The following is a 6,801-nucleotide window of genomic DNA, read 5'->3' on the forward strand; positions in this document are numbered from 1 at the left end:
GGGAAAGTAGGCAGTTGAACTTTTAACCAGAATAAAAGGAAAAAATAAAATTCTTTCTTAATTGGATTCTTTTTTAAAAGATGCCTGTAAAATTGAATTTGGGTTTGCATATCTGTTGAGTTCAGTCCATCTCTGGTGGATGTGTACAAGGGAGAAGATGTAATTTCATGTAATTTTGGGAAAATCTCCTCATTACCACCAGTTTTGTGTCTGGAATCCCAGTAACAGAATTGTATCGTGATGAGCACTGAAACATGCACTTGCTATGAAAATATGATTTACAGGAACATCTAGTGACTAATAGACTTGATGATTAGAATTCTGTTTGCATTGAACTGCTGTAAATAAAGAGGCTTCTTCCCACCAGAATTGATTGAGGTGTCAATAATGCAGAAAGGGCTTCAGGGAGCAGGTTTCATTCTGCTTCTTGTGTTAGAGCAAACAGCTGTCATTAAGAAGGTGACTGGACTGGGCAGTTTGATTGCTATCAAATCAAATAGATAGCTCTGCTAATAGCAATATTTACTAAAATCACTACTACTGTTGAGAATAAATTGTTTAAAACAAATCTTTATTGGGACCTCAAAATCACATTGCCTTTAAAACTTTGATTTTCCTAATCCATTTATATGGAATATTTCATATCTGAATCCTTTGGTTGTTTTTTTCATATTTTCAATATTTTTTTTCTACTAGAATGAGAAGTAGAAAATGTTTTTCTTTGTTGAAAGCTGATGTTCTATACATAGTTCTCAATGCCTCTGGGCTTCAAGAGTTAGTCTGGAGGAAAGCATCACAGGTTGCGAAGCTTGTGGCAGGCTGCTTCTATTCATTTTATTCTTTTGTACGTATATCTGATGCATTTTTCCCTCTGCCTCATCTTTCAGGAAATAGATTGGACTTTTGCACATAGACTATATCTGTGCATTTGCTTAGAAGAAAATGAGCAATTCAGATGTAGGTCTTTGCTTGTACTGGAAACCTGTACATGTCCTGGTAGCAAGCTGATTTGAATATGCTGATGATTTGCCTGAAGATAAGAAAACTTACAAATACTTTTTTTAAGAATACTTCTTGTCAAAAGACTCTCCTTTTGCTACAATGAGTATTTCAGTCACATCCTGTTTACATATCTAAACCTTTTCTGAGAAAAGGGACTGGCAATCAATCCCAAGTCAATGCATCTATTATTTAGCATTTTTAATTCTCTTTTGTCGATGAACTGGGTTTTCAGTGTGTTTTCCCATCTTTCAGGTCTACTACAACTGAAAGTTACTGGAAAATGCTAAGAAAATAAAATCTTAAAGAAAAACTAAACATTGTAATTCTCAGTGTCCTCCTGATCCCAATCTTGTTCAGCTGCAGGAGTAACTTTAGCAGCTAGTCATCCACTGGCATCCACTCTGCACGAGAAGATTGGAGACCAGGAGGTTTTGGTAGAAGGCTCCGCTGTGAGTATTGTGTATTTGTATACGTGAGAGAAGGAAAAAGCAGGAGAGGGTGAGATGTCTTTTGGGACTGGCAAGGGAGATCATTTGCAGACTTCTGAGCAGCAGTGGTGCTAATATCTGCAAGGTCTGCCTCTCCAGGGCTATGGAAATTTACATTATGATTTTTTTTATGATGAGGTGCTTGCATAATTGAGATAGTTCATCTCTTTCCAGGAAGCTATATGCTTTAACTTCTAGTCTTCATGAGCTTGTATGCTTTAATTGTATTCCATAGAATCATCATAGGATAGAGCAAAAGGAAAGGCTGAAAAATATGAAGACTCCAAGGCGGGTAGTGTTTCAAATCTCAGCATTTTCTCAAGTGGCTTTATTTTGATAGATAAGTAGTAGAATTTTTTTTTATTGACTTCTACTCTGAATTTAGGAGGCTGAACTGAATAAAATGTGACATCCTCACTTTTTAGAATTTATAAAATAGGGCAAGTTTGTACTTATCTCTATATCTAGATTGGGTTTTCCTAGATGATTAGTTTACCAACAGCAGCAACTGCTTTAGGGGTTTGGACTGTTGAATTCAGTTGCAAACATAACACATATAATGGACTTGGAGCAGGGGGGTTGCTGTGCAGGTGTCAAGAGCAGGCTGGCTGCCTTTTAGGTCTGGATTGCAGCAAGAGTGTACTGGACTTGTGGGTTATATAATGAGTGCAAAGCATCCAGCCTTGTGTGGGCAGCTGCCCTGAAAAATGAGGAGGTGGTATTAGATGGTTCTATGGGCAGAGGAGGGATAGAGACTTAGACCCTTCTTTATTCCTAGAGTAAATCCATGCTGGATAAAACTGTCAGGTCACCAGATTAATGCAAAAGCTTGGCCCTTCTCCCAGAGCTTTTTCTGTGACAGAAGGAGGCCAGCTGCCACAGTGCAAACTTCATGTCCCCCTATAGACATCGGGCTTCAAGGGGAGTGAGAGGATTTGTAGGAAGCAGAGGTGAGAGAGCTATGTAGTTTTCTCAGTGTCCTGAGAAGCGGACAACAAAGACTTTTTGAGGCAGGGATCTCCACAGCACCAGCAAGTACTGGCTGCTGTGCTGCTGGGAAACAGGACCTGAGCCAGATGAGCCCAGGCACTGACAAGGCACAGCCAGGGTCTGGGCTGGGCTCCCTGAACTGTGCTGATGCTGCTCTGCAGTTCACAGGGTCGCAGAACTGTAGTCAGCTCCTTGAGAAAATCGCTGGAAGGAAGAAAAATTTGGGAGAGATTTCCTCCTCTTTTGAAGATTTTCTTAAGGGTTCATGACATTATGTTCATTTGCTTGAAAATTCCTAGATGGCAATGTTGAAATACGTTACTATCCAGTGAATTCTTATTGCACTCTTATCTCATCTCTGTGGCTGTCTTCTTAGTCGAGAGACTTGCAGTCCGTGTGGTACACTCTCGCCTTCAGAGTGCAGGCACAGGCTGGGTGTGTGGGATGTTGAGAGAAAATGTAGGGAGGCTGGATTTCCTTCTCAAGTGCTGCTCCATCTGCGTAATCATAGGAGCTGCTGCAGGACTGGCCGTTCCACAGAGCAGATACCTATCTTCCCGTGTGGGCAAAATGTCTGTGTCCACATTGGACGGAAAGTAGACCCTGGTTTTCTGGACTCACTGTTTTGTTTAACATTAAAGTGGACAGGACTGAGGGTTTTTTTTCAGCTGTATAATGCATTTCCTTCCTGTGTTGCCTTCCTTTTCCTTACCCTCCCCATTTGTCTTTCTTGTTCATGTCAAAAATCTGGTGTTTGTTTAAATGAATAAAAGGCACTCTTGATAAAGAGCCTTTTATTCTGCTCATGCTGCCTTTCACCTAACTGGATCAGGGAGAGCCAAGAAGAACTATCTTTTGTGTGACTTTAAGAAATGTCAGGCTGGATTGAAAGTATGCCACTTGTGAGCAGGCAGGTATTTGGTGTCCTTCATTTATCAAACACGGGGCTGTGTTTTTGGAACTCGGTCTTTCCCCCTCTGACTTATAGCCTTTACTTTTAAATAGTGTTTCATTACAGGCATGTATATAATTGAGCTTGGTTTTGCCATTTACATCAGGTCTGGGGATGTTCACCCATTCTGCATGATTGTGGCTATGTTCCTTCTGGGAACTGGCAGCAAAGTGTTATATTTTAAATGTATTTTCTTAAATGATGTGCACTGTTAAATAAAATATTACACAGATCATGCCATTCAAAAGAATATTTTTAAAAAATTTAACACCAGGCTGAATACTGAATGTGATCATGATCCAAAACTCTGCGCACCTTGGCTCCCATTTCTATCCTTGACTGTCATGTCTGTTCCAGATTTGGCACTGATCTCCACAGAATGCCATGCTACTGGCATCATTCATGTCTCAGGTGATACAAAGGCAGAATTTGAGCCAAGAAAGTATTCCTGTAAAAGGGATTATGTTTAGATTCCTTAGAACTGGAAGCAGTGATGATGGTGGTGAAGTATGTTTGGAGAGGCTGTGTGATTTATTCTCAATATGTGATGCTACGTGTGAACTGAATTGAGTACTGTTAGTAGAGGAACACATTGTAGCCCTTCTTTTACCCTTCCTTTGAGTAAACTCATCTCATCTGAAGCAAACTTTATGTAAAAATTATGTTCAGGGCAGAACTGAGTTAAAATTTGAAGAGAGCAGATTAAAGACGGAAATAGAGAAATCTAAGTTGTAAAATTTGTGACTGCTGTTAATGTAGTTCTTCTATTGTGCAGTAGAACAGGATGCTTTGGGCACCTTCTGTTGACAAGTTAATGATTTAAGGCTCTTGTGGGTCATAAGAACTATCTCATTTAATTTTTAACTGATCATAAAATTATCAGTTTCTGGAAAAGGCTGTGGTTATGGTAAAGCAAGATGTTGTTTGCATTGCTTAATCATCTCCGAAAACTGGGTTTGGACTAATGTGTAATTAGTAATTTTTAAAATGTCTTTTCTCAAAACAACAAACAAGACTTTCCATTGTGGTAAACTGAAATACAGCATGTATTCATAAAACCACTTTTATACTTTACAACAAGAGGAGAAACAGAAATTGACGTTTGAGCTGGCTCTACTTCTTGTTGAACCTAATCATTGTGATTAAAATTTAATGGAGGGTGTGCAGTGTTATCATTGATAATTACTACATGAAAAACTCTTGTCTCCAACTTGACTATGGAAAGACTTAAAAGTCAGTTTTTACTTCTGGAATTATGTAAACTTATCAAGAATTACAGCCGCAAGACCCTCTTAACATTATTTGCCATGTTCTTCAAGCTAAACAGAAGCACAAAAAGATGGATTTTCCTCTCTGTGCAAATTTTTTGGAGAAAACACTGTTTTCTAGTTAGAAGGGGATTTAGCTGTTTCCGGAAAAGAAATGTAACCAACTGGAGAGTAAAAGATGATATTTTTAATACAGAGTTACTAAGCATCTTCTTTTGCTTCTCTACACAAACCCGTAATTTTCCCCTTCTCATCAGAGCAGTTAAGAGTGAGGATAATTGCCATGGTTGTGCCTGAACACCCAGTTGTTCCAGGCACATAATGGTCATTAACCTAACCCTGCCCAGTTCCTGTGGTCTGAAAACGGACAGAGCAGAAGCACTATTATTATCATCTCACAGGAGAATTAGGACACTTACTACTCAATATCTTGCTGGAGATCCTCAGGAAGGGTCTGGTGGAGTGAGAATTCAAACTCCCTACTGTCTCAGCCCCACAGCAGTGCTATCTGCAAACCACTGTGGTCTGAAAATCAGCACTTTCTCATCCAGTTATTATAAATAAGAACAAACATTTTATAAAGTATGATAAAAAGCAGCTAAATCCCAATATTATCAGCTTGATAATATTAAAAATAGGTGCAAGTTTCTAAGTATGGAGAGGTACCTGATCTGCTGTAGAAGAAAACCTTCCTCGTAAATCTAACACTTCAATCAGAACGTAATCAATGTATCCGGTATGCTACAGAAAAGGTGTGTATGAACTTACAGACCGAAGAGCTTGACTATTCATTGCCTTATGTCACTACTTACACTTATGTATGGAGTGAATATCATGTGCTGGCAGAACAAAAACAGAGGAAATTTAATACCCAGTGTGAAGATGTCTAGAAAATGGAGCTACCATTTTGCAGGTACTCTGCACATTTCAAATTGTGTGCTTGTCCTGATCTGGAGCAAATAGTTGGTGTCTCTTGAAAAGGGAAAAGTTTGGAAAAGACTGGTCTAGAATGATTTCATTGATTTGAAAGGTGATAGCATAAAATCTTATACATATTGTGGTAAATATATAGCATGCTATGTTGCTTAGGACAGTATGAAAACTAAGGAATATTTTTGTTTTTAAAAACATATCAGTGTTTCATTGAAGCAAATTGCCTGATCAGAATGGTTCCATCATTTTACCAAGATCACTAATGAGAATTTATCATAATGTTTCAGAGCATGTGAAATATTTGATTAGTTTAAGTAGCAGGTGACTGTAGCATAGAAATATAAACTTTGAATAATCCCTTTGGAATAATAACACCTTTTACGAAGACTGTTTATACTTTCCTTACTCCCGCGAATAGCTTAACCAGTATTCTTGGTGTATCACCTTTTGCACTACAAAAGCCAGCTTCTCACTATGTTGTATTGGCATCGACAAATTTATTTTTCAGAAAAGTTGTGAATCTGGATCAGCTTGAAATTTTCAAACACTCTACCAATTTTCAGTGTTTGTATTGGAACCAGAACTTCGGTTTTGGTCTGAATTTCAAAGTATAAAACCCACCAGGGATTCACAGAGGTACACATTCAGAGTGCATTAAGTCCCCCCATTGTGGAGCTGGAAGAGCACCTGGATGAACAGGCTGTGGCAGGAGCCTCCAGGTCCTGTACCTGCCCAAGTAGCAGGAGCTCCCCTCTCTTAGCTGCAAGAGCTCCATGTTGTGGGGCTGTGACTGAGGGAAAAGACACTCCTGCTGTACTTTTACTCTCTGCCCCGTAAGTGCACGTTACAGATGGTGGAGGTCCTAGAGAAACATTGAGGGGGGAGGCTAATTATTGGGCTGACTACCCACTTGGGGCCATTTTCTTTCACAGTTAATTAATGTCTAGAAGACAAAGTTGTTTGTATAATTCAGGACATATCGCTGTATGATTACATATGATTTGAAGGTCTAATTTAGGTGGCTACTTTCTTTATTTAAATCTTGTCCAGAGTACTGTGCCTTCCCTATCTGTAAGTCGTTATCTCCATGCTCTCAGACAGCCTGGCTAGGGTGTGCCTTTGAGACTGGTTTCATAGCTTTTGTATGCTGTCTGTCTTCACAGCATGT

The sequence above is a fragment of the Phaenicophaeus curvirostris genome, chromosome 10, assembly GCF_032191515.1.
Source record: "Phaenicophaeus curvirostris isolate KB17595 chromosome 10, BPBGC_Pcur_1.0, whole genome shotgun sequence".
NCBI lineage: Eukaryota > Metazoa > Chordata > Aves > Cuculiformes > Cuculidae > Phaenicophaeus > Phaenicophaeus curvirostris.